This window comes from Lytechinus pictus, chromosome 8, assembly GCF_037042905.1.
Source record: "Lytechinus pictus isolate F3 Inbred chromosome 8, Lp3.0, whole genome shotgun sequence".
Lineage (NCBI taxonomy): Eukaryota > Metazoa > Echinodermata > Echinoidea > Temnopleuroida > Toxopneustidae > Lytechinus > Lytechinus pictus.
In genome coordinates this window covers 18,816,121-18,835,823 of record NC_087252.1, presented here as the reverse complement: position 1 = coordinate 18,835,823, position 19,703 = coordinate 18,816,121, and the positions used below count along the sequence as shown (strand labels likewise).

General features: G+C 35.5%; 1 long non-coding RNA gene across 1 annotated transcript; it reads right to left on the bottom strand.

Annotated features, from left to right (window-relative positions):
• Nucleotides 1-1,589: 1,589 nt before the first annotated feature.
• On the bottom strand, nucleotides 1,590-11,967 carry LOC135154885 (uncharacterized). The gene is made up of 3 exons (XR_010294299.1): nucleotides 11,892-11,967; nucleotides 2,289-2,385; nucleotides 1,590-1,660 (listed from the first exon to the last, which is right to left on the bottom strand). It is a non-coding gene; the product is annotated as an uncharacterized LOC135154885 (long non-coding RNA).
• Nucleotides 11,968-19,703: the final 7,736 nt, after the last annotated feature.

The window sequence follows — 19,703 nt, the reverse complement described above, 5'->3', positions numbered from 1 at the left end:
TTACAAAAAAATTTGACCAACAACAAGATTGAAACTTGATAAAAGACAGTAAAAGACATGTAGTAGGGGCCAATATATTTTTTCTTCATTATCACATACCTCTAGTAGGTGTTGAATACAGAGAATATCACATTGAAAACTGATTGAGTATACCAACCTATACATTTACAGAAGACCTGTTCTTCCTGCTAAGTACAGGGCTTGTTCCCCATCAGGACTCCTGATGTAGACATGGCCCGGATTGGCCCCAATCGATAGCACCTATGACTCTTGGAAACCTGTAGCAATCATCAAATTGTCGCTGGGTGGTTTGAATTTCTTGTCATTGGAAACTTCATTAACTATTACTCCTTGCTATTGCCTCAGAAAAATCTTTGATGATTCTGCACACGGATGACTGTGATATAGTTCCTTCGTCTGCTTACATCTTCTAAAAGGTACCTTTAGTTATCGAATGATAAGTGATGTTATGTAATTGGTTTATTGATATGAAAGCCAATTGGTACTTTACCATTTACGTTTGCAAACATTGTGCTCCTGTTATGACCTGATGTTTATCATGCACTGGAACTGCTTAAAGAGATTTTTCTTAGATTCATAAAAAAAAACTCGACTGCAATAACTATCCATGCAAAATGGAGAATATCTCTCTAGCTGAAATGACATACCAATATTTCTTTTTGGGTGGTTATAAATCATCCTTCATGATAATTTCCCACTTGAATATGACATATTTGTATTAAAAAATGTTGCTACATTGTAAAAAATGAGAGAAAAATAAAATCCCCACCTATTTCCAACCCAAAGGGTTACATGTTTCATTCCGAAAAAACCTTTCTGTGAAATACCCCCAACACTCCCCCTCCCATGTAAGGGGTTACTAGTTCTCCTGGCTGAAAGCAGAAACAAAAATCATACAATTTGGATGATTAATAATGAATATTAGGTTTTGCATTAATTATTTCTGTAAAACATGTACATGTTATCATGAATATGGAAGAAGTAGCCTGATGATGTCACATCCACACATTTTCCACACATGGATGTACAAGGGTTCCATGATATTTGCTCTGGCGACAATTACTCGATGGAAAATCTGCATGCTAAGCAAAACATAAAACTTAATTTTCATGACTAGATACTTCCAATCCTTGATCCTTACATTATTCTGAACTCGCAATAACTATCTTAAATATATAATCAGCAGTCAACCCAATTTTTACATTCCTGGAGGAAAAAAATTAATGATTATAATTTCAGATCACTAGAGAACAAGTGGGGATATGAATATTGCATATGAGATACACAGAACTGTTTCCCCCAAGTAATGTAAAACTTTAAAACTGAATCAATTCATAATTCTCCATCCAATATTGATGGTTTTTGCTAGTTCTTTATCGAAATCTCATTATTTTTGGCCTGGAGAATCACTTTCATAGAACATAATTTGACCCCCCCCCCCCCAATTACCTTCTGCTTTATAGTTCGCACATGAAAACTCACCAATGGCATAAAAAGTCCTGTCAAAACCTGTAACATGACAGGCAATGTGTGGTCCTCTCTGTTGGTACACCACTCTGAGAGGTTCACCCTCGTAGTATTCAAATGGATTCTTCCTGTCTCTTAATCCATGCTGTGGTCTTTCTATGTGTTGCTGAATCTGCATGGAAAGATGTTGAAAGTTGGTTGATTGTGTTGAAGAGTCACCATGAACGGGCAATTTACTCTTTGAATTTCATTTAATTCAAAAGTGTTTAAAATGAGGAACAGAATGTGAAAGATTATACAGAAATCCTTAAAAAAACATAGGATGAAAATTCTAATTGACATGAGTAGCTTTTCTATTTACCTACTTGTAAAAGTGAAGAAAAAAAACCTGCCAATTGTTGCTGATCATCATCATTGATAAAACCATGCACGTCTTAGAGATGCTTTTATGAAAACTGATTAAGTGAATCACTTTCAATTGGCTTTAATAATGAAGACAAGGCACTAATTTTATGGAACTTTGTTTACACAAATAGAGGTTATTGCTTGCGAGTGACTTTCGAATAACATATTTTCATGAATCTTCATCACAGTATCATTAAACCTTTTTTTTACCCCCCCCCCGGCATTCATCAGACTGACAATGTCAATTACTATGACAAGAATGAAAAAGTAACATATATGTCACATGATACATTTACAATTACATGATGTATTCAAATCCCGGAAATAATATTTTATTCAAAAAGGCAATTTTAATGACATTTAATTTTTTTTAAATATGAATTGATAAGGCATACCTCACTCTCTTGCAAGACGGCACAGCAGTTCAAAATTGTGAGCCATGTTTGCCTTGTCTTGATTGATCACAATCTGCCGAGTATGTATGGTCTGTTGCTGATATGGAAGAAAAAAAAATAATGAAAAAAATATTTATTCATCAATCATACTGCAATGTCAAAGTATATAAAAAAAAATAATAAAGCAGCTACAAATGTAGATTGATAAAATCCGCTGTTTCAGAGGAGTATTGTAACATTTTCTGATTTTTTTTTTGGTGGGAGGGGATGCTGCGGAGCCACATGAAGTATCAGGGGAGCATATCCCTGACAGAAATAAACCTATTTATCGGTCTACTACAAATGTAGAGGACTAAAGATCAAATGCACTTGTCTGTTGTCTCATGTGAATTTAACTTTTGAAGGACACCTTGTGAAAAAAAAATACTTGAAACAAAGAGGGTGGGGTAGAGAAAATAACCCCCAAAAGAGAGAATTTTCAAAGTTAGACCTCAGTTAGATCTACTCAGATTGTTAATTAGGCCTAGGATTTTCATTATTTTTTAATGTTTTGACGACACCGTAAATCTATAAGTGATCGCAAATGCGATGCCGAAGGTCAGTAAAACTTAGTTTTAGTAAAAGTAAAATCAGCTCATTTATTGCTGTTGGAGTAAACAGCGGTGAGTGGAACACAATTTTTTTTTTTCCAAAAATAATTTAATCAGGGCTTAGCCTTAGTCTTAGAGGTGACCCTTATTATAATATTTTTGTTTACTCCAACGATGTTGTAGGACTAACTCTAACATGGCTACCAGGTAAGCTTCATAGCTTGACCATCTATTTAAGCCAAGGCAAAGCCAGCCCAGAGTAGAATGTCTATACCGGCTCTGTATTTGTAACGTTAGTGTTAAAAAAAAAAATTTATTTGTATTGCTGCTATCCTGCCAGGAGTCCTGGCCTTGCCTTGGCCTTGCTTTAGTCTTTAGACAAAATTAGATGCACAGTAGATTGTGTTGGCAGGGGTATCGTAGACAACAAAAATTTCATGAGAATCACACGAAATCGAGAATCACTCAAAATCACTGCCTGGCATAACTAGTATCGGCCTTTCATTTCAATCACGCCTACCTTGCCTGTGTAGTGTACGCTAATTGCGTCTCGCACTGCACTGCACTGCTCATAGATATGAACGCACACAAAAGTACATGGCTGGGACTGAGCACCTTAGAGACGCGACGATAACAATGATTCAGATTTGATTTGATTTGATTTGAATTTATTTTTCCACTTTCGTTTACAATAACAAATCATATATGACAATAATACATATCAATCAAGAAATAGTTACACAAAATCGAAAAATTAACAGTAATTTGTCAAAAAAGATAACAAAAGTGGGGGAACCTAAATTAAAAGCAAAGCTTGTATTGCTTAGGACCCAGTGAAATAACATTTTTTATTTATACAACATTAACAAAAAATAAAAACAAATTTGTTGGTTGGAAAATACTTGATTTTGTAAAAAAAGAAAAAAAAATAATGATAACGGTGACAATATTTATAATAGCAATTATTATGCTATAGTAACTATAATCCTGCGAAGACGGACATGTAAAATAGAATATGGGACAGACAAAATTACAAAACACAAACATATAACAAGAACAAAAAATTATAGCACAAAACTTAAACGAAAATTAAATATTTCATACCCTGAAGAATTACTGTCGAAACAAAATTGTCATAGCATCAGATAAAACATTTTAAAATTTAAATATTTAAATAAGGTAACACTGCGCGTATGGAATAAATAATAAAAGAAAGCAAGAGTGATAATGCAAAATCATTCAGATGATCAGGACAGATAATGTATGGGTGCGCGCGTAGCAGGAACAATAACTTAATCTTTGTATTTTAAGAGTAACGATAATTTCAATCTTTTTTTAAATACATATAAAGAAGGAGAATTTTTTAAGTAATCAGAAAAAGAATTCCAGAGGTTTGGACCTTCATATATAAACGTATTTTTAGCGAAGAGAGTTCTAAGCAAAGGCAAATGAAACTCTTCTGATCGTCTCGTTGGGTAATAATGAATTGCGCGATTTCTTAAAAACATATTATCGAAAGAATTTGGCAACAAATCGTTAGTATACTTAAACATAAATTGACCTAATTGAAGCAGATATAAATCTTTTACTTTCAGAATACTACTATCATAGAAAAATGGATCAGTATGAGCACGAAAATCTACTTGATTAATAATTCTAACCGCTCTTTTTTGCAACAATAAAAGTTTGTCTAAGATAGTTTGGTGAGCGTTGCCCCAAGCAAGTAAGCCGTAATTCAAATACGGTAATGTTAGAGAAAAATATAATGTTAGTAAGGCAGAAGGTGGAAGTTGGATCTTTATTCTATTTAGTATACCTATGTTGCGTGAAATCTTTTTAGAAATATTATCGATATGAATCTTCCATGAAAGCTTATTGTCAATTATTACACCAAGAAACTTAGAATATAATACCTTTTCTAAGGGAGTGTCATCAAAAACTATATCAGCTGGTAAGGCATCAATTGAATTACTAAAAAGGATATATTTGGTCTTTTCTAAATTTAGAGATAATCTATTTGCTCGAATCCACTGAGTAATGTTTTTTAGTTCAGTATTCACAATTTCAACAAGGGTGTTTGGATTTGAATGAGAGAAAAACAAGTTTGTATCGTCAGCAAATAATATAAAAGATGCCATATCTGATGATCTATAAAAATCGTTGATATAGATAATAAACAATAGAGGGCCTAACAAACTCCCTTGAGGGACACCACAAGTAATATCCCGCAATTCAGAGGAACAGCCATTCAGAAAAATATATTGTTTTCTATTGGAAAGATAACTCCTGAACCACTCCAAAGCCTTCCCACGTATACCATAATGTGAAAGTTTATGAAGTAAAATATTGTGGTTGATAGTGTCGAAGGCCTTGGAGAAGTCCAGGAGTATTCCAACCATATGATAAGATGAATCGAGAGCATGGGCTACCTTTTCAACAAGTGATAATAACGCATGATTTGTACTATGTTTTGCTCTAAACCCATATTGATTATCACAAAAAATATCATGATCTTTTAAAAAAGCAATTGTTCTTTTATATATCAATTTTTCTAAAACTTTTGAGAGGGATGACAATAAAGATATAGGGCGATAATTGTTCACATCTTGATTGTCGCCTTTTTTAAACAATGGAACGACCTTTGCTATCTTCATCGTATTTGGCACTATCCCATCTAAAAAAGACAAATTAAATATATGTACGAGTGGATCAACAATAAAAGGTATTATCCCCTTTAATATAACATTGTTGATACTATCAAAACCAGAACTCTTTTTGTTATTTAAATGAGAAACAATATCCATTACCTCATTCCTGTGAGTTGGAACAAAGAAAATAGAGCTTGAATTTGGAGGATTTAAAAAATCTCTAAAAGATTTATTTGATGTAGGTATTTTTTGTGCTAACTTCTCACCAATTAAGGAAAAATGTGTATTAAACAGGTTAGCAATTAGGTTGGGATTATCGATTACATCATTATCTCTTTTTATCTTAGTAATTTCATTTTTGTTTTTGGTTAAATTCATAGCTTGTTTGAGGACTTTCCAGGTATTCTGCATGTCGCGTTTATACAACTCTAAGCGACTTGTAAAATATTTCTTCTTTTCAAAACGCAAAATTCTGGTTAAAGCATTCTTATATGAAGTATATTTTTGTTTTGTTCTATCTGTAAATTCGGATTTGTATTTGTAGTACAATTTATTCTTTTTATTTATACACTTTAAAAGAGATTTCGATATCCAGGGAAGTCTAGGAGTAATTTTATAATTTGCTTGACATTTTTGAAGGGGAATACACGCATCTAGTTCTTTATTCAGAACATCTAAAAATATGTTGTACGAACTATTAACATTATCAGTGTTGTAGACATTTGACCAGTCTACGTGCTCTAAACTCGCTCCAAGTCTAGCTATGTTTTCAGGGGAAGCTTGACGTCTTAATTTGGGAGGCTGTCCACCACTACCTAAATTAGAAAGAGTAAACTGAGAGAAAATTGGGTAATGATCAGATATATCAGACAGTATGACATATGAATTGGGATGCGGAATAATGTTACTGAATATATTATCAATCAATGTTGCCGATACATTAGTGACACGAGTTGGCTTAGTAACAAGAGGAAAGAATGAATTTGATAAAAATGTTTCTAAAAAATCATGACATGAACTTTCATTATTATATTTTAGTAAGTTGATATTGAAGTCGCCCATTATACAACAATCTTTATTATTCATTACTGGATTATGCAAAATATTCCTGAGGGATGACAGGAAGTCAATGTTATTGCTATTTGGAGGGCGGTAAATTACACCAATTATCATATTTCTCCGGCCTGGCAATTGGATTTCAATAAAAAGGGATTCTAAGATATCATTCATTATAGTAACATCCTTGCAAATATTGAAAGAATATTTTTTTGAAACGTATAGGCCAACACCGCCCCCAGACTTTTCTATCCGACTATTGAAAATAAAATCGTGTTCATATAAGGCAAAAGGTGGGTTAGGATTCGTGGACAACCAAGTCTCAGTGAGCCCAATTACAGAGGGAAGACATTGAGATGAATTATCTAAGAGCAATTGAAAATCATCAAAGTGTCTATTAATGCTTCTAATATTCAAATGAAATAAAGAAAATGTATTTTTATCGTTATTATTGCACAAAATGTTTTTAAATTGCTCGTTAGAAATATACTCAGTTAAGGAATTGGCTATAGCATCGTCGTATCGATCATCTGGAAGAGAATTAAACGCTAAATGATTATGTAATGTATCCATTTAAACCATTGATAATACGAGCGTTTTGTGACGGGTAGAAAATACAATAAATATGATAAAGCACAGTATCCTGGAGAGGTGATTCAGAGTATAAACCTACTATTCCGGCGAGGGTATGAAAGAAAAAGGTAAGACGAAACAAAACATGTAAATGTGAACAGATACAAACGAAATACAAACACATAACATTTACAAAAACATATGAATTAAAAAAAATCTTCGCAGGATTGAAAAACACATGACTCAGGTATGAGAAATCGTAATACATCATTACAAAAAACACGAAATTTGAGCTCCCTGGTAGTAAACAAAGTTTAAGAAATAGATTTTCAATAAAGCAGATAGAAAAAAAAATTGAGATTTTTGTTGATGTAAAGGAAACACATTATGAATTAATACTTAATGTAGGAAACAAAGGAAGGGGAGAGAGAGAGGAGATTGCAAGTGAAAGGGGAAAAACAAAATTGTATCTTCTTCAACGTCATAGTGAAACAATTATATGACAACTTTGCACTAACTACAATATATACAATATCAATATACTCATATCAACTGACTCTTACGAACATAAGAACAGAACAAGAACAAAGTTAATTTTTTTATAACATGCAAACAATTATTGGAAAAATGATCACGATAACTAAGAACTGTCGAAAAAAAAATATCTAAGAATGATTTGATCTGTTAAAGATAGTTTTCTTCTATTTTTTTTTTATTGAAAACGAGATTTGTTTATAAAAGAAATCAACAGAAAAAAAAAGGATAAGGATGGTTAAGATAATTTCAAACAGCTAAGTAAAACTGAGTGTCTTAAGAGAACGCAACCCGCTAAATTTATATTTTTGTGGGTTTTTTTTCAATCAAATTAGTGCAAAAGCATGGCTCATATAATAACTGAAATAGAAAAGTGACTAATCATCGGAATTATAAAACAAATAAAAAATTAAAAAAAAAAACAATTACGCCATCCATAAAGGACGAATACATTTAATTTGTGCGACCTAGATGAAAATCTAATTAAGTATTCCGTAATGGCCAACATATCTGCCATACAACAGATGCATTTAGCATGCCACGAAGAAATGAAAATAGATGGAAATAAATAAATAAGCGAACAAATAAAAAAATACAAATACATAGATGCATATAGGGAGGTTCATACATCTTTCAGAGTATAGGAGTAAATACATCAATAATTATACTTCATTAAGTAGGCGTGGCGATATAATGAATACTTGCCAACATTTATGAAGCTTGTCATTAGAGCTGTGATAGAACATGAATTATCAAAAGGTAAGGTAACGGTCATTGCCTTGGTAAATCAGTAAGGTATTCAATTTTGTCTCCCTGATCGTTTGCACCGGAGATGCCAACCATTCCGGAACACTCATGAGAATAAAAATAAAATACGACGAGCCGAAGAGCCAAACAAAAGAGTTTTAATCGTAAGAAATCATGAAGTGCAGCCAGACTCCTTTGCCTAGCCATCAATTTAAGAAGAACCGTACCTACATGAGAATAAATTGCATTAAATGTTCCACAATGCCTAGCAAATCTGTGTATATGAGCATGCCATAATAAAGGGATATTCACAAACGTAACAGACACATACAAAGAATTAAACTAATCAAAATAAACAAATGCACAACAAAACGCATACCACTTACGAAGTCATTCTATGCAACGAGAATGAATGTTACGTAATAGCACGTGTGGGAAGAGAAAAACAAAAACGAAAGAATAATTCAGTACGACCTCATCATTAGACCTTGAACAGGCCAAAAGGATGAATTAACAAACGGTCATTGCTTGAGTATTTGTATTCAGCTTGAGTATTTTCACTGCGAGCAGTGAAAAGCTGATCAAAAGGTTTGCACATGCAAACAATGACAAGATCAATTCCTTCACCCGTCATCAATTCAGGAAGAGCGTAATAGAACATTTTGGATCTAAAATAAAGTATGCCGCAAAGGTCGGCAAATCTTTATTAAAATTTCATTTTGCGAAAAGAGTTCAACCGAGGAACCTTGTTTGCATGAACTGAAAATAAACAAACAACGAAATTAATCGAAATAAGAACAATTTTTTGGTTGTCCAATGAGTGGAATTTTTAGTCGGAAAAAAGGTTTTTATTTGAGAATGATTTGCAATTTTTGGTCGGAAAAAAATTAATTTCGTAAAATATTTATTATTTTTAAACCTTTTTTTTTGGGGGGGGGGGTGGCAGAAATAACTGTCAAAAACCTTCCAAAGTAGTTTTTTAAAGCTATATTTCATAGTTCCATTTTCAGAGGGTCGGTCGGTTGAGGACAACAACCAAATAATAATCTTATTTTTGCCTAAATACGGGGAAAGCAAAACCTTTTCAAGATATCTAGGATACATGCATTAACAATGGCATTAACACGACGTATTTGAACACATATGGAAACAAATGAAACAAAATAAATATAAAAAAAATGAAAACAAATGACCATGCATAGAATGTCAATTGGAATGATCAACAAATATTAACACAACTCATAGTTGAAAAAAAAAAACATATAAACTGCATCATTGAATACTTAAATCATGACAATTTGTGATCCCATGTATAGAATATAAAGTAAAATTGAACTGCAAATGGAAACATTGGTAGAATTACATGTTGGCAATTCATCGAATTTCGAATAGAGTAATTCAGAAATCCTGAAAAAGATAATATATTATAATGACCTGAACATTTTTATATTGATCTGTTCATGATTTCAACAGTTTTGACCAGTTCAATATAATAGTTCGGCATTTAAAACTGAGATTTCTTCGAAAATAATTTGTGGAGAAATTATGTATGATAGACAGATTACTTGACTTCACAGTTTTTCCACTTCCCAGGTCTTGTCAATGTTCAGATGCAGTGGTTGCCATGTTTGAAGGAAATCTCTTCGTTCTGTTTATGCGGATTCCTGTAGACAGATTTTCCTCGCTGTGGAGCTTGAATGCAGCTGCAGCAAGATAGACGTCCGCGTTCCTCGGGGATCGTGGCCATTTGCAATTCCATGTAGATAATAATGTGAATGTACAGCAAATGAAACATTGGTAGGCCTATATAAAAACATGACACTCAAACACTCTCAGATCGGTTGTCATTTCATCAAATTTGAAAAAGGTAATTTATAAATCCTGAGAAGTGAATACATTATAATGATCTGAAAATCCAGTGTTCTGTTTATGATTTCGATAACTTTGATCAGGTTGGTATACTAGTTCGGCATACAGTATAAAACGGAATTTCTTCGAAATAATTTGTGAAGAAACTTCAATAATTTTTAGCAGTTTAAAGTTTGGCATATAAAACTGGAAATTCTTCGAAAATAATTTGTGAAGAAGTTATTACACGATTATTAAAGACAAGATTACTTAACTTCGAAGTTGGTCCACTTTCCGGGTCTAGTCGATGTCCCAGATGCTGGTTGCCTCGTTTGAAGGAAAATCTTCGTTCCGTTTATGCGGATTCTTGTAGACAAACGTTCCTCTCTGCGGAGCTTGAATGCAGCTGCAGCGAGGCGTCCGCGTTCCCTTTTCATGGCGGGTGGGAGATCCGTTCTGATGGTGACACGTGCGAATTGTTCATCGGGCGTGGTCATCTGATCGGACGTCCCTGGCGTGGTCGCGGCCTGGGGGATGTTTCGAGTAGAGTCCTGGCTCGTAGAAGGCATGTCATCAGCCTGCTTGGGGCGTTGCCTTGAAGACTGCTCAAACGCGTTCAATAAGCGATCGCGATCCGCCATTCTGACGAATCGTATGATAATTGGTCGAATCGTGGGCTGGTTACTAGCTCGTTGGGGGGCAGGCAGACGATGTGCATTTACGAGGGGAATCCGGACAGCTTCAGTTCTCGAGATTTTCATAAAATGAACAAAGATGTCATAAACAGTTTCATACACATTCTCATTAATGCCCCGCTCCCCGACTCCATACACCAAAAGATTTTGCTTTCTTTCGTGAATTTCTAAGAGAGTTATCTTTTCCTCCAATAGTTTAGTTTTTGAATCAATCTCCTCTTTCAACCTAGGCAATTTTTCTTTTTCTACTTGATCAATCCTACCCGAATTGAAGTCTACCGACTCTCTCAGCCCCTCAATCGCCTTCCTAGACTCAGCAATGTCAGCCGAAACAGAATCGAAGCGTTGGCTCATATCGGCAGAAAGTTTGGCGAATAATCCCTTCATTTCGGTGATAAGATTGCTCCCAGTTGAGTCGCTTTGCTTATGTTGATCCGAATTGGGCGGGATCGCGGGATCTGCGGTCATGTGACTATTCCCGCCAAGGTCGTCGGCGTTTGCGTGTAGTTGCGTTAAGGCACCCTCATTGGTATGAAGAATTTGAGGTTCAAGTACTTTTTCTGAAGCAGAATTCGATGTAGAATCCATTTTTTTCTTCGCTTTCTTGGTCACTTTCTGGTGATGATGAAGTCTTGGTGGGTGTCTAAGGTTGTAGGACCTGTTGCTCATCTCAGATCTATTTCATATCTTTAAAGCGGTACAATGTTCGGGAGCTCAAAAATACGCGTGTGTCACCTACGAGAGCATGTTGTCGAACTTTACTGCAGCTCGTTTAAATTTAGGAAATCCAATTGAGATTAAAGTTATACTAGTGGACCTGATACCATTTCAAGTTTTCGAGTATACTTTTTGGAAAGTTAAAGCTATCAACAATATTTACTGATGGAACTGAAGGCTCCGTCATTTACTTACAATCTCGGTTGAAGTCGTGAAATTTTTAGCTTTAGATAAGCCGATCACACCAAATCTCGTCTCCGTCCAAAAAAACTTTTTTCTTACGGCAAACTTTTCCGCAATCGCAACGCTGCTCTCTGATTGGTTAAAACGGTGGACTAACTTTAATCCACCGATTTAGTCCACCTCAAAGAGCTGACTAAATCGTGACGTCAAATGACGCGTTTTATACCCCGGTATAACTTTAGTCCACCTTTGTGAATCTCAAAAGTTAGCCCCTAGGTGCAAACTTTAGTTCATGGATTAAAATGACGTCAAATGACGCGTTTTATACCCCGGGTATAACTTTAGTCGACCTTTGTGAATTCGGGCCTATAAGTTTACCTCTATTTTGCTGTCACTCCGTGAGTGTATTGTATCGGATCATGGTTTCGTTGGCATGACTACCAAATTGTTTGCCACTTCATCTGTATGCGCGTATCGAGTGGACCTTCCTAATAGCAACACGCTTGTGTGCTGCTGCCCTCTACGTTCGTTGGTGGCAGCTAACTGGCTGCGCTTCTGCTGCTCGGTCATGTACGCGCTGCCAACCTCTCGCTGGCTAGCCAACTAGATTTATCGGTTATCCTGGCCAGCATGCAGCAGAGCAATCCCAATACTGCAGCTCGTTTAAATTTAGGAAATCCAATTGAGATTAAAGTTATACTAGTGGACCTGAAATTTAATCGATTGGGGATAGAATTATGTTATTATCTATGAGGTATATAAATCAAATATGGATTGCTCTGTATTCGGATGACAGTGAAAATCATCACTCCCTCGGTGCTTTTCACACCAGTCCTTCTATTACCCCTCGGCCAAGCCTCGGGATGATATAAGGGCGGGTATGAAACGTACCTCAGTCAGGAATGATACTTTACACATACCGGGCCGTATTCTGAAGTCGGGTCTAACTTAAACTCAGGTTAAAAGTTGTGGTTTAATTATGGGAAGCCAATAGTAGCAACATTTTTATTAAGTTGTATGTTTCTTATGTTTCCTGTGCTCTTTCATGATTCATCGATTGTGAAGACAATCATCTATTTATACTTCCTAGACAATTATGAATGATTTGATAGCCAAGTAAGCTGAAGTATGATATCTCTACTGTAAGTGATTTATGTAACAATTTGGTTTATCTCGCACCGCGTTTACACGCTGTTACAGCTCACGGTGCAGAATTGGCTCGCGTGGTAAAAACCTGAAATGATACGCGCACCGACAATATACGTCATAATAAAGACAACGCTGGATCTGTGCGCTTTGAAGTACGTCATAATGGTAAAGTAAATGAAATGCGCGCCAATTGCCGATGCAGAATCGGCTTTCTGTTTACACGTAGTAGACCGCGGGCCGAGGTGCTTTTTTCTTCCGTTTCGTGCCTCAAATTTTGTATCTACCTACAACTTTGTCGACATGTGTAAAAAATAATTCTAAAATCATATGTCGAACTCGTCAGAGACAAAAATTGCACGTTTTCTGAAAAAATGAAAAATATCATACAAAAACTGCCGAGATTTTCTCATTTCCTCGGTGAAAATAACCAATCACAATACAGCACTCATAGCGTGATTTGCGGACTGACTAGCTTACAACTAATCACGTTCTTTGTTTCATACGCACGAACCTCCGACCCGGCGCACGCTCGCAGATAGCATCGTCTGACACCGATTCCAGTGGCAGCTAGTGCTCCGGAGGATTTCGAGTCCATGGAATCAATTTTTTGTTCCATTCATGTAATAACCACTAGGAGTAAATTTGTATAATTTAGAGGAAAAATATCATCGGAAATGTAGAGAGTGTGCGGCCAAGCATGCCAAGTGGATCAGCGTGGAAGCGAGTAAAGAGAGCAAAGTCGCCAAGATGTTTTTTGACAACTTACACAGAAGTGAAGGCGTGGGACAAGGTATTCGTGTCCTTGCTGCACTGGCGATTGCGTGGAGCACTGGAGCTGGAGGAAAGTTGTGAAGATGAAGCTGCATGCAGATTGAGAAATGCCAGGTAAATTCCATAAACTCTGATAATACAACTAATTTCTTTATCAAAAGGAATGTCCATATTGGCGATTGTCCTAAGTAACTAACGGTTAACCTTCCAAGACATGACAGAGATCCCGACTCGCGCGCTTGCTAGACCAAGCCAGCCGCCCATGGCACTTTCACATTCAGTCTCTGTAGACTAGTATTTGGTTGTTCCGCTGAACTGCGTTGGCTTCACAAATACAGTAAAATGTGAGAAATTGTTAAATAAATCCCCAGAAACGACGGTCATTCATTTACTAAATAAAGAATGCTTACTCTCGAGGGAGCTAGGGATTGCGTCCCATTCTCATTCATGTGTTTGTACCGCGAAAAAAACTTACTTTCGCCCCTGAGATTTCTACTTCTAAAGGATGTAGCCCTAAAATAATGATATATACTTCTTCATCATTGACGTCTTGACACTCTCTCCATAGTCTCATAAGCGACGGTCCAAAACAAAGATGGATTTCCTTAGGAAATCCATCTTTTAAAACATAAATGAATTTAAATTTATGAATTTTATTGATTTTTACACCTTCCTACGCCTAATGCGAAGGAAGGTTTTAAAAATGTTTACTAGAAAAGTATAAAAAATTAAGGTTTTTTACCAGACTGATGTCGAGTAGACCCCTCGATCCACATGTAAACAACGCAAAAACAATGGCGACGACCCTTGAACCGCTTATGTATTACGTACTTCTGATACGCAATGCCGTTTTGAATAACAATTTATAGATAAAAAATATTATTTTACAAATATTTAAATTTATTACGTGATTATAAATAATTAGCAGTATTATATCAATTTTTTATAATTACGTAATTTTTTTTAATATTTGTAAAATAATATTTTTTATCTATAAATTGTTATTCAAAACGGCATTGCGTATCGGAAGTACGTAATACATGTAGTAAATTTGCCATGTACCTGTAGTACCCTATATGTATTAGTTTGTGTATTAGTCTATGTATTGATCTATGTTCATGTATATTAAGTCTGTGTGTGTGCTGTGTGCATGCGAGGAGCGCTCCTGATTGGAGGAGCCTTTATATGCTCCTACGCCTGCTACGTGTGTGCGTTGCACAGCACGTACACAAGCTGGTGCAAAGGAGATTGGATCCAGACACCAGAGAGAGAAGACCCAGAGACGCCATCGAGTGAGGACATCCCAGTAGCTCCCCACTCGGCGCCATGGTCTGCAACCTAGCTATATAGAAGTCAATGTTACCTGAGTTAGTTATCTACCGTGTGGAATCCTTAGTACAAGTGTCAGGTGAGTATTAGTTGTTGTCCGTGTCTTGTACCGTCGGTAATTAACCCATTCGTGAGTTTCGTGAGTCGTAACCCTTGTCAGTGTTGTACTTGTCATTAATAACCACTCGCCATCGCAGTTAATTAACCACTCGTGCCATCACAACATCGTTAACCCTCATCACCTTTCATTTTTACAACATTGGCGATTGCGAGTTTTCGGATCGTCCTGTGCGCCTGTCATTTTTGTTTTCATCATTTCATGTCCGTTCATATTTCATATCTGCTCATGACATTGATTTGTGAGGGATTTTGAAGTGAATAACGAACAGAGAGTGAGTGAGAAGTTTTCCGCTCTCTACCGAGAATTGTAAATTTGCGTGCCGTGATTGCGTGGATTCGCATGCATCTCGCACACATCTTGTTTTAGTTTTATCATTTTTCCGTACATGATATCATTTCTTGTTTGATACAAGTGGGTTTTTAAATATATTTGCCATATCTAGGGAATTATTTCATGTCCACTACGTTGCATTTTCATTGCAACGCACGTGGTATTTTCTGTGCACACGCCCTACATTGTTTAGTTGCACTTGCATTTCTTATCGCATTCTTCGCGAGTCTCTTCTATTGTTTGGCTCGCGATCAAGAATTTCGTTCCTTGCATATTTTTGCGTTGCTTACCGTCTCGTTGCTTTTGTTGGTAAATTCTTCGAAGTCTGCATCTAGGCGAGGATATTTTTAGTCCGCCATTGTCTTTATAAGCTTTCTTTCAAATTCGGAACATTCACACCACACCACTTCCTAAAAAAAGAAAAGTCGGGTGTGAGTATTTGGTGGATTTATTGGATTGGAAAAGTTAATTTGAACTTGAAATTTTCTCTCGATCCTCAGTAATTATTCCAGATGGTATAAGTTTCCTAGAATTTCATACTCTTGCATATCGGGCAGTGCACCAATATTTTGAGGGCGTAGAGTTGTTCATACATTTCTATAAAATTTCCAGTATATATTTTCTATCGATATTTGGCAAGTGTTTTTTACAGCCAGTTCTGTACACATTGAGTGGCAGAAAGAGTGTTAGAAGTTCTAATACTCCTGGTTGCCGAGTTTAGTAATGATCTGAATTTACTTCAAACTATTACCCAACTCGAAATTACACTTGTGTCGGTGGTACAAGTACGTTAGAGGTGGGTTTGTCTGAACTTCAGATCTTACCTGTTACTAGAAAAATAGGTGGGTTTTCTGAGCTCCGGATCTTACCTGTAACTTGAAAAATATATACTCTTGATTGTTTTAATTAATACACATTTTGTGAATTTTCTTTAAAGCATTTCATTCAGCACTTCTGATATTGTGATTGTTTCTCTTTAATAACTGATTGTCATTGTCTTAAATTCAATCTAAAAGTTATTGTTACTCATTGTTGCTAATTGTTCACCCATGCACTCGGTAGAATTGTGTGTGAATATATAGACATCTATAAACTATTCCAGTGTCAGACCCGTTGGGACTGGAAAAAATAGACGTCTGAATTATTTGTGTGAATAGACTTCTGTATAATAATTCCAGTGTCAGACCCGTTGGGACTGGAAAAAATATAGACGTCTGAAATATTTCTGTGAATAGACTTCTGTCAATACCAGTGTCAGACCCGTTGGGACTGGGAAAGAGAAGTCTGAATAATTTTATCTTCCCTATCAAATAATTTGTAGTTTGGGCTGGTTGGGTGTAGGCTCCATAATTTTTTGAAATTGTGTAGTTTTGCAGAGAAACCGGTAGGCTATTTATTTCTTGATAACTTAGATAAATTATTCTCTATGTTCTTCATGTTACATGTTTATATGTCGATTTGATTCGAAATAAATTGAATCATCACTGTTTGCATAACATCCATGTGCTGATTGTGATTTCCATTGCGTTGGAGATCAAGATTTGCAAGTCAAGACTTAAGAGATTATTGCTTTTGACCAAAATTTGACATCTACCCTCGATCGCCCCGCTCGGCGAATAATATTGAGTCATCACTGTCGATCACGTGACTCCTATATTTTTTCACTTGATCGAGAGATTCTCGTTGTAAACACAACAGTCGATCAGAGTTAGAATTTGAAAAATTCTGATTTTATACGATTATCGTGATTGACCGTTGATTTATTCTAACGATTAGTTCTAAGTAGGAACTCGTAGAAGTTGATTTTGTAATTTGATCGTTCTTTATTAGTTAATTTTAGATCTAACGTCGCGCGGTTTCCAACCAACACCAGCGCAGCGCACCTCTCCGTCTGGCCCGTAGCTCCAGGCAGGGGGTAACGTTCACGAGCCGGCTATCGTCTCCGTGAAGGCAAATTCTGAACGAGTTTTATTTTCGTCAGTTTTTACCGGCAATTTGCTGGATTTACCTGCCAATTGTCTCTTGATTCAATATTTTCGCGAACATAGCTAAATTCCTTGTTTCCATATTGTCATATTACTTGTTCGTAGATCTAACCTTAACTTAACTTCACGCCAAGCTTTGTCTGGTGTCAGCCAACGGCAATAGCGTATACTATAGCGTCTGCCTATCTGACGTGTGGGTGTTGTACTGTAGGCAGCACTATCACTACTTTGTCTTTGCATTGTTTGAGCTCAATTCGGCTCTTACTGGGAATTAAAATAATTTATTTGAATTCCTTTAACCTCTTGAATTTGAGCTTATCAGTTGAGTTAGAGCTGTGAATTGGTTTTTTACCTAAAATATATATCAGATCTTTGTCAGTTTGTGATAATTCCGATTTTTGTAAAACTAGCTCGACGACGAATTTAGCCATAAAAATATTGGATCAGAATAATCCCATAGTGAGAATTTGATTTCAAATATCTTCATTATAGTTGGGCATTTTTCCCTTGCAGATAATCTTGTTAATCTCTCAGGTGTTTGTAATTTCCTGACCGTGTATACCTGGAGCCAACAAGTGCAATTGTTTGCTTTGCCTTTTGACTCGGTGTACAACTGGTTTGAACGAGGACTTGGAATTTAATTTCAGGCCCTTAGTTCTTTGTAGGAAATTTTTCTTGGAGGTTATCCTGGATTGTCTTTCTGTCTGTTTGAAAATCAGGTTTTCTTAGTTGATAATTTTTAACAAGCATTGTTAGATCAGGAATTTATCTTTGGAATAATTCTTGCTTTTAAATTTAAATCCTATATGAGAGATTTAATTTCTATATTTTTAAAAGAAAGATTGTTCTCAAGGGAATTAGGTAAAAAAGTTCTGAATTAAATTTTAATAAGGTTCTTGAAAATACTTATTTTAATTCAATCAACTCTTGATTCTGATTTTAAGTGAAAAGTACAGATACTATTGATCTTTGATATCAGAATAATTGATATCAACATTCTTTGAAATTATTTTTTCATATAGTTGCTCTTGTATATTTGGAGCATCATTCTTGGGCTGAAAATTTGCAAATTTATATTCAGGCTCTGGAATTCAATCCTTCAGTGAAATACAAAATTCACTGCTGTCATTTTGCGCAAGTTGATTTCTAAATAGTTAATTATTTTTAGGCTCATCCACATTCTAAAAAAAGACACAACAAAAAAAAAATAATAATAATAAATCGGATGTGGGATAAATGTGTGTTTGACACATTTATTTATATATTGCATTCATCAGAAATAAACAATTATTATTGAATGCTACTCCTGTAAATCGTTGAGGCTTCGATAAGTTGAATCCTTGTTAGGTTCTTTTAATAGTCGTAGAGTAAGTAAAACTTATTAACACTTCTGCGATTACTCAGAGTAGTAGAAGTTTGATATTCTATTCTACAAGTGTAGTTTCTGAAACTTGAAGCTGCACTGTACTTTGTAAATATACTTTCACTGAATACATCCATTGCTACAGGAGTGTGTACATTTATTATTAATATTCAGAGTCAGACGCTTGTTCTTAGCAGTACAAGTATTGCAGTACTTCACTCTTTCCTTGGCAGTAAGTGTGTTCAGTGACACAAGAATAAACAAACCTAGTTAAGTTCTTTCACTGATCTGCAAGCTTTATTCTGCTAAGTTTAATACACTGTAGATCATTGAATAAATGAAAGTATCATTTAAAATATGTTTAAGAATATGCCTTTGAATCACCAAGGTGATCATCAATAATACTTTCCTGAATTTATCTGGAATTCATAATGATGCAAAGTGAAATCGCCAGAGCAAGACAAGGATTAGTTGAAGACATTATAGACAGTCGTAATACTAGTAGGGGATACTTATATGAGTATTCACTGGCAAATAATCTGTACAAGCTTGGTTATCCAAGAAATTTTGTAGATGAATTTGTTTATGAGAGGTTTGATTGTTCAAGGATACATTATTTATCTGATCTCGATTTAACAGATCTTGTATATAAATGTGCTGATAAATGCCAATATAAATATGCTGAACCCAATACTGGTAGAAAGCCTCAGGCTGATAATTTGAGTACTGATGCATCTTATCATTCTAGGACTGATCATCATGAAGATTGTTCAAGG